At 39.4% G+C, this 10,104-nt stretch overlaps 1 pseudogene; it reads right to left on the bottom strand.

Moving 5' to 3' along the window:
- Nucleotides 1-6,206: 6,206 nt before the first annotated feature.
- Nucleotides 6,207-6,668, bottom strand: LOC149139654 (short-chain dehydrogenase reductase 2a pseudogene; annotated as a pseudogene).
- Nucleotides 6,669-10,104: the final 3,436 nt, after the last annotated feature.

Below are 10,104 nucleotides of genomic sequence, written 5' to 3'. Positions count from 1 at the left end.
CACTATGGTAGGAGATGTCCAACTTATGGCCATGGCCTCTTGGATGAATCATGAGGAAAAAAGAGCAGCAGAGGTCCAAAATATTATGAGCAGGGAACTCAGTGAGCCACTAATGATCAGATCAGAGCCAAAGGATCCCTCAATAGTGATAAGCACCCACTAACACTTGGCCAACATCCCTCAGGATTTACCAGAGTACATTGAGCAACAGACTCAAGCTATTCCCCACTTTGAGGACATGGAGAGACTGTTGGGGGATAACTGCCTTCATGCCTGCACAAGGCGGTGGAACACACTGCCCCATAGCTTGAAGATAAGAGAATACCACTCTCCAACCAGGATGAGGGAGGCCTTGGCAAGGGTACCCCTCTACAAACAGTCAATGCAAAATATGCAGGCCAATTGGATCAGCCTGAAATTCAGTCCTCCCTTGCTTTTGGGATTGCTAGAAGGAGTTAAGGAAGAGGAGGAAAACAGACAGTGGGAGGAAGTGGAAAGAAAAGCAGGATTTCACGACCAGGAAGAAGACATCACCGCGGAGGCCTGGGATGTGAGAGAGGCAGTCAAAGCTATCAAGGATGATGAGCTAGATTAGTTGCTCAGAGGATGAGCAACCCATTTAGCAGGGGGTGATGATGAGCCCCAAAAATGGGTAACTTATTGGGCTCATTTTGCCTACTGTTCTTCATCAATCCACCATTTTTCATAGTTTATGAATGTTTTTTGAGTATATTTAAGTTAGTTGAACGAATGAGGGTGGTCACTTTACCAAGAAGGCTAATACGTGGTTATTTCAGGCTTTGTTGGACAAATTTTGGAACAAGGCCAAGCAATTATGAGACAGATGACAGCCAAGCATGAAGGAACATGGGTGAGGATTCGTAGGAAGGGTGTCTCTTGCATTAAATGGCCCTTCCTCGAAATCTCCACCCTCAACTCAGAGCTCAGCAGGCCACCAAAACAAATCCTAAAGGTAGCCGAACAGCTTTGTGAAAAGTGACTGTTTACTGGAAGTTTGAACAGCGGAGCCCCTTGAGTTAAGGAGGGCTGCTGAGGACCCTTGTAGTGCATAAATAGGAAGGCTTCCAGCCTTCGTAGGTTACTTTTTTGAACTGTTGGGTTTTGCACTATTGTGCTGTCATTTTCTCAGCTCATTTTCGTAGCTACTGTTGTATAACTTTCTTGTGACATGATTATTTTTGAGAAATGAAAAGCAGCTTTATTTGGCATCAATTCTGAGTTTTTCTTAGGAGCCTATATCTCTTGGGGTTGGGCCCAACCCAAGTGCCAAGGCTTCCTTTGTGTACTGTTATTTGTTTTTTTATGTCTTTGCAAAATAATTTCTGTTAAGTAGATTAAAACCTTGTTGGTTACCTAGGTCATTATTGATGATTAGAAAGGATTTTTATGTTCAGATTGAGTTGATAGGTTAATAACAGGGAAGATCTTCAGAAAAAGGCCATCAAGCACCTCTGATCTCACCTCTCCCTCAGTGGGATCGTGAGCTGGGACAAAGGTGACCTTGCTGCCAACAAAAACACTGTCTTTGCCTCACCATGCAATCATTAGTGTTAGATTCTCATTTGCAGAAATTGATACCAGTTGTGGTTATGTGTTCAGGTTCATGATTGCTTAGTTTTCATAGCTATTTCGTAAGGTTTCATTGCAAATAAACTTCTGTTCATTTCCTTTGTTGTTACTTAGGCCAGATTAGAGTAAAGTAGCTAGGTCATTGGTTTTCCAAGTCATTGTTTGTTCAGTTTGAGAAATAACTTGCAGAGCACCTATAATACCTCTCCATCTACCCGTACTCCATCAATCCCATCTGCTCCATCCCCTAACTCTAATTCTTGCCTCACATTTGCTACGTTCCCTCACTTTGACCTAGTTTCCATATTTTTGTGCAACATTGCTCCACTCCTCCTTGAACAAACCCAACCATCCTCATCACTCCTCAGCTCCATCCACCAAGTCCTGGACCTCCTCACACCCTTATCCTACCCCCATACTCACTTCTCCACCTTTCTCTCTCCATCCACCCTCCAAAATCCCATTTTTGAACATCCTGTAGAAAATACAGAACATCCTGTAGAACCCCTGCAGACTTCCTGTAGAAGCTCACGAAAGCAGTTTCTTGATAGCCAAACTCTGTGAAACTCTCTGGAAGGGTGCTAGGGACCCCTTAGGCCCTCTTCCAACCTTCCCAACCTCCTGCAAGCATTTCCTCTCGCCAATCCACCTCTGCACAGTCAAAAACTAGTTAAAGCACATGCGTGACAATTCTGACACTTTACTCAAAAATACAAAAAGATGTTTTTTTTTTTTTTTAGATTTTACTGTAGAAGTAGCTTAGACACATGCATTTCACCTTCTTAGAAGTCAATGGCATCTCTTTCAGTAGCTTTCGTCCTCTTTCTTGCATTAGTAGGATTAGCTGGTAAAATTAGGGTTTGCTAGGGTTTGCATTTCCTTTCAGATTTTCAGTTTCTTTCTGCAAGTAGATTAGCCTCCTTTGAGTTAGCTTCCGTCCATCAGTTAGAAAGCTTCTTCTCAGAGCTCATAGAAGTTGGCTTAAGCTCCTAGCGGACTTGTGCCAGCTGACCAAGTGACAGCTGCGGCAAGAGCTAGTACTTGTGCATACAGCACCGTTGCTTCCAAGTTTGTTACGAACTACCAGGTTGATAAAAGTAAAGAAGGGAGTCCCAGGAGTTGCAACATTATTGCTGCAATACTGGAGCCCACCAACTTTCATGTCTTCTATTGTCCATTTTTTCATCCTGATATCCATATCCTTCCTTCAACTATGTTTTTTCTAGCTTGCTTCCCTACTTTCCTGTGCCCTTTTATTCCCCTCTTATTCCTTTCCTAGCTCGCTTCTTTGCTTTAATGTTCCTTACTTCCAACTTGCTTATGTTTTCTTTTGCCTTGTTTGCCGATTTAATTCTGTCATTCGTCCCCACGTCAAGGCTTGCAACACTTAAAATTTGAAGTTTAGTTTTTCAACCTCAAATGATAATGTTGTTGTTTCCACTTGTTCTCAATCTCCCCCACATTAACCTTCGCCAATTGGTAAAGAAGAACATACACAATGGTTGGGACAAAGATCTTATGTTTTGGACAGGTGGCCAAACTCTGAGTGGTGGTGGAAGCGAGTAGTTGAGAGCTGGAAACAAGGCAGTGACACATTTGCATGGCAAGGTGGCAAATGAGCTGGTGATAAAATGTGTTTCGATGAAAATTAATTCTACATCAAATATTATGAACTAATACTAGCCAAGGCTAGTATTATTCAACTTCATCTTTGATTCATGTTTTAACTTTATAGTAACTTTATCTGAGAAAGAGTTTTTCTCTGCAATAAGATTCCAAAGACTTCAATGAGTATGATTGGCCAGTCAAAATGCATATCAATATTTAATAGATTGGAAAACATGTTTATAAAATATGAATGGAAAATTTTAAGTTAAAATTAGCATTTTAATTAATCGCTATATATTGTTACTTTCGGCCGATATAATATGCCTTGATTAATATAAAATGTATTTTTATATTTAATTATTATTTTAAAATTTCAAAAATATTTATAATATTTAAATGTACTTTAAATAAAATATTAAAATCATAAATATTAATTTAATTAAAATCCTAAATATTAATTATTAAAATTAATGTAAAATTTAATTTTCATATAATCATTTAATTATTTAGTCTAAACCTTTAAGAAAATATTAAAATCATAAATATTAATTATTAAAAATTAATGTAAAATTTAATTTCCATATAATCATTTAATTATTTAGTTCAAACCTTGTAGGTATATTTGTTATACTTGAACCCACTCTATATAGATATATATATATTTTTTTTTTTTAATATTTAGTTCAAACCTTGTAGATATATTTGGTATAGTCTTTCCTTCACGTTTAATTAAAAATATAAGAAAAATTAGAAATATTAATTATTAAATTTACACAAACCTTTAAAAATATTTAAACTATTTCATTATATAATATATTTTATAAAAATTATTAAAAGTAACATAATTATTTGCCATTAAATATTTCATTATATAATATATTTTATAAAAACTATTAAAAATAACATAATGATTTGCCATCAAAATTATGGAATATAGTCATATATTTTTTTTAAATGGCATGGTTAGGAAAGTTTTATTAAAAAGATGTGCTCGGATCCAGAACCATTACATCTTTTCATGATTGCTTAAATTTTATTTTCTTTCTCACTAAAGGTTTTCCAAAAAAATCTCAAAGATCCAAATGTATTTGCTTTCCATCACTGCTTATCATTTTGACTTTGTCTCACTTCTCATTTTCCTTGGCGAGATATTTTTTCCCTTTTTCCCAACTTGGATCGAATACTTGTTTTCTGGTGGATCCGTGGTGTTGCTCTTTTGAGAGTGTTATTTCTTATCTTTATCACTTTTTCCATATACCCGATCAACCCAAGGAATTATGTTTACAAAATTGTTTCTTGTAAACTAAATGGTGGATCTAGAATTTATGAATTTGGTGGATACTCTTTAACTTATGTTTGTTCCTAGTTGTCTTTTCCTTCCTCCAACAAATATTCTTTGTCTTCCTCCATATCCTGGAACTCTTCTTCCTTGTATAAAGTATAACGTTTTCGTTGAGCACCTTCCCACCAGTTGGGCCTCCCTCTACTTTTCTGATCTCTATTATTCTACATCCTCTTGGGAGAATTCTGGTTACATGCCTTGTTTCATAACATGCATGTTATTGGAATGAAACATTTTCATAATCAAGCTTCCAAACTCATACATAATTTGGTGTCGTTAGGTTGATATCGGTAAGAAAACCTTTGTTAAAATCCATCTCCACACATATTCTAGAATAAGTGGTTTTAGCGAAATGCTCAAATCTAACGCTGCAGCTATAATATTTTCCTATTGCATTTCCAATAGTAGCGAATGTAGAGAAATTCCAAATATGTGGAGAAGGTTTGGAAGCCTTACCCATATTGGAGCTGAGAAGATTATCGTTGTAACCGGGTCTAAAGAGGGGACTAGGGCTGCATGAAGAGAACACGACTACCCCAGAACCAGGGTCTAGAATTCTAGATGATATTCTTATCCTCATGGTTAGCGAAGAGAAACACCAAAAAAACCTTGAGCCAGAGGGAAAATATTCAGATCTTGAGACAAGAGGGGTTTCCATGTATCAAAAATCCACTTATGTAGATCAATCAACCACGACCAAAACCCATTAAATCTACAGATCAAACCAAGTTTTGAAAAATATTTCACACTATGGATGACTTCATTCCCCAGAGGGACATTAAAACTAGGAGCTTCATGGGCAATCGGGAGAGCAGTTCTGGATTTCAACACAGTACTATAAGAAACCCTGACTTGATCTACCTAAGAAGAAAGGCTTGTAGAACCAACTGTCATTTCTTCAGGATTCATTGATTTCTCCGCTAAAACACATGTATGCACAATTGCAAATTGCAAAACCTCACTACGAGTTGGAGAAGGCCACAAACAATAATTGACTAGGCCAAAACCTAGCCGTCACGAGGTCTCTAGCTCTTTCTGGATATTGAATATAATCATTTATCAAATATCACTTTTAAAAATAAACAAATATTAATTTATGAAATATTACTTTAAAATTAATAAATATTAATTATTAAATATACACAATCTTAAAATAATATATTTGAATTACTTCATTATACAATATTGTTTATAAATATATTAAAAATAAAATTATTATTCTCAATAGAAGATTTTCATAATTAAATATATTAAAAGATTACAAAAAATAAAATAATTATTTACAATCAAGATTATTGAATATAGTCATTCATCAAATAATACTTCTTCCTTTTTTCCTTTGGAAAAAAAAAAATTAGACCTAGACCCATTTATCTGTTAAATGAAAAAATAGTTTATCCATAATAAACTGCTATCCCCACAATTATGCCAACTAATCTTCATCTAATGAATTACGTCCATTATTCTTTATGTTCAAAATATGGTCCCTAAGTGAAATTCCATATGGTACCCAAAGTGACAACTAATCTACGTCAACTCATTACTGTTTATGTGCAGAATATAGTCCCTAAGTGACAAACCTAATGAAATACTATTATTGGCCCACGTGACATAACATTATAAGACAATGACAAGCTACAACTTTATTCAACATTAGAGTGAAAAACTATGGTTGATACATCCCCCAGGAGTGATTAGCAACAGTGAATCCACCATCAACGACAAGGTTATGCCCGCTAACATACTTAGACTTGTTGCTGGCCAAGAAAAGCCTAGCCTCTGCAACATCATCTTCTTTAAGAGTCGCTCCCTGTAAGTTGAAAACATTGTTGCGGACGACCTCCACAACGGCCTTATTCTCCTCTAAAATAGGTGAGGCATCGTCTTGTTTGAAGTATCGGATCGTAAGAGCTGTGGTTGCGACATCAGGAGAGACATGGTTGATTAAGATCTCGTATTTCCCCAGCTTAGCTGCTCTATTCTTCGTTAGCCCTATCACTACATGCTTCAAAGTTGTGTATGCGTGTGTTGCCACTCCTCCTGCAACACCTGCAATGTTGGCCATGGAGATTATGCACCCCTTCTTTCTGAGAATCATCAGTCGGGCCCCGTGCTTAATACCCACCATCACCCCTATCATGCCCCTATCCTGGTGGTAGTCTTTCAACCACACATAGGCAGGTGCGACACTACTACCTGATTTCTTTTCACCAATACTTTCAAGTATAAATTACGACTAACATTCAATACTTAGAATATTTTCACTTCACTAAGCATTCATCATTAATTTTACATAGCGGAAACATTCATCTTTAACTTCATTCATATAAAAGTACACAAGTACAATTAATCTTTGAGGGAGGGGCAAATCTTTGGTTAGAGCTTGCCCAAAATATAATATAACAATATAATTTACAATTTCATATACAAAGTCAGTGTTTCAAGGAAACCTTAGAATTACCTTGGCAAATTGCCAAACTTCACTTTTCCAAGTCTACCCAAGCTATCGTTCAGCTCGGCCCCACTATCATGTAGCCTTGCCCAAGTCCACCATTTAGGGACGTCCACTTAACCGTGCAACCTCGCCCCAACTATGTCGCACTTCACTGTTCACACAACCAACTCATTGTGCCTGACGCTCCAAATCGTCGTGCCTAATGCTCCTCAACTTGCCTGCTCGGTGCCCCATGTCAACTCACCCACCTGGCGCAACTGTGTCAACTCGATCGCCCAACGCAACCATGTCAACTCGCCCGCCTGGCACAACCATGTCATCTCATCTGCCTGGTGCTCCTTGTCAGCTCGCCCGCTCGGTGCTTCGTGTCATCTCGCCAACCCAGTGCAACTGTGTCAACTCACACGCCCGATGCTCTGTTTCAGCTTACCATCTCGGTGCAACCATGTCAGATCGCCCGCGCAACGCTCCATGTCAGCTTGCCCACCTGACGCTCTGTGTCGGCTCGCTCATTCGATGTAATTGTGTGGACCTTCCCTCACACTTTTGTTCGCTACATGACCTGCCACCTAGTCGCTGCACCCGTAGGCAAACCCGCCCTACTCGACTGGACTCGCCCTGAGGTACCCGAAATATTTTATGTGGTTCTGTTTCATCTTCCACCTTTGATCTAGGTGGATGTTGGTGGCCACCCACCTATCCCATATGGACCCCCACAACTTTCCCTTTCAGTTTTTCAGTTTCCTTAAGTATAGCGCAGTTTACTATTTTTAGCAGTTTTTCGGGTCCTAAACTTCTGGAGCCGTTTTGAGGCCCTAAACGACGTTTTTTGGGAAATCTACCGCCAGCGATTTTTCTGTCAAAAAATTTGTCTTTTCCGTCGTAGTCCTCGGAGAGATCTTTCCAACGGGCTATCATGCGCGTCAAATGGAGATAATACGACCAATTCGCGACCCCGAGAAGTTGATGTACCAACTTACCCAAAAACGGGGCCCACAATTTGGCGTTTCATCTTCTAGGGTTAGGTTTTGGAATGTGAAGGGTTTTCCATTGTTTCTCAACAATAAATAGGCCTTCGAGCCTCATTGTAACACAGTTCAGAATAGTTCAGAGGCATGTAGCCGCCACATCTCTTCTCAGAGATAAGCTACCATCGCCCTAGCTGGTTTAGTTCTATTCTGGTTGTAAGCATATTTTAGTATTTTCCATTAATGAAATGAAGCATTATTTCCGCTGCATCTTTGTGTATATGGTTATCTCTGTATTTTGTTGCGTTCCTATTTAAATCCGGATCAACCTTGGTGCTTCGGTTCACTTGTCTGCTTGCACCTCGACCTTGCCTTATCTTTGCCATCCTTCGCTCTCCAAGTTGCTTGGATCGCTTTGGAAGTATGTTATGTGATCTTCGTTGGATGTCTCCTCACCATGCGTCCTCCATCAATATATACCCATCTGCCATGATTATAATGGGGTTGGCCTGCCCAGGCTGACCATACATTTTGGTCATCCACACATTGTTTCACCCCCAATTCACGTCGGCCTACCCCATCCTTCACAATGGTTCATCCAACTCGTGTGTCAGCTCCACCTCTCTGTGCAGCCTTTCAACCATCATATAAAATCATCCCATCGTCGCACATATGTCGCACCCGACTCATGCGCTCGTCACAAATCGTCGCACACAACTTGTCTCCCTCTGACTCATTACGTTTAACCGAGAGCGTGTCTCCCCAACTCGTCACACATCTCAAACATGACTCATGGGCGTGACATACTCCCCCACTCTAAATGGTTGTCGTCCTCGATAACACCATCCTAGCAACCACCATCACCAAGACTGTAAGTCCACACAAATGTGTGTATGGGTAATCCATATGTGTCCACCTCTGACCTGCCTCATGCCATAGATATGCCAAAGTCTGCAAGAAATCATGTGTTGGTACCCCTCATGTTGGTGACTAGTTGGGTAGCTAATCCAACCATACATCACCTCCATAAGAACGCATGCCCCTACATCATCATGACTCATCACTACACACTGCTTGCCAATTGTGTCCATCTCACCCTAGATGTCTACTCAAAATGTTGGAGACTCACTGCCATGAGAAGCTAACAATGAGCCTCATCTCCATGATAATCTAAGAAGATGCGAAGTAAGTGGAGCCTGAAGGCTCTCCCTCTTCCTCATATCAACTCAATCCATATATCAGGATCCTCCACTTCTAATCTCTGCAAGTATGCTTCCTGAATCTCCATCTAATCATTTGGTCTAGCATCCTCATCCTTCTCCATTGCCTCTAGTCTGCTTGATAGATCCAAGATACTATTCGACACTGTTCTTATCACCTGTGACTATTCCATAAGTTTTACCTCCATATAAGACAACCCCTTATAGACTTCCTCATCTCGCTTGACATCCTCCACATTCATCACTATCAACTTACATTCGGCTTTCGTAGCCCCTATGGTTTGTACACCAATGGGTACTTCCTCTCACCCGTCATAAATGTACAACTTCTTCATGTGTGGAACTATCATAGCTTCAAATTGCTTCATAAATTCCATGCCTAGCACAACTTCGTAGTCATCTATCTGCACCACTGTGAAATCAACTTTCCCTATCCATTCACCTAGTGTCACATCGACCTTCTCAGCCACACCAATCACAGAATCAGGTGGGGAATTCACTACTTTCATTTGAGCTTGAACTGGTGTAAACTTCAGCCCAATCTTCCTTGCAGTATCTTCACTCATGAAGTTATGATTTGCACCACTATCCACCATAGTGAGAACAATGCCATTCCCAATATTCAACTCCACATATTCCAACTAGTTCCTTTTAGGACCTCTTCGTGAGATCACTTTCGTAGCCATTGCAGCTCCTAGAATCTGCATAACTCCAACATAAGTTTCTTCTTTCTTTTTCTTCACATCGGATTGTGCTATCGCTGCCACTTTCAGTCTTGAAGGAAGATTCTTGACTCTATGCGGTTCTTCACATATCCAACACTTTAAGGGTTTCTTTATCTTCGTCTTGTTATACGATCTCGAAGGCTCTTCTTTTGTAGACTTCTCTTTTGGCTTGTCAGTCTTTTTCTTTCTCTCTTTG

The sequence above is a fragment of the Pinus tabuliformis genome, chromosome X, assembly GCF_031772625.1.
Source record: "Pinus tabuliformis cultivar Carrire ecotype Pingquan chromosome X, CPIR1, whole genome shotgun sequence".
In the NCBI taxonomy this organism is placed as follows: Eukaryota; Viridiplantae; Streptophyta; class Pinopsida; order Pinales; family Pinaceae; genus Pinus; species Pinus tabuliformis.
The sequence above is the reverse complement of the archived record's forward strand: the minus strand, read 5'-3'. Positions and strand labels throughout refer to the sequence as shown.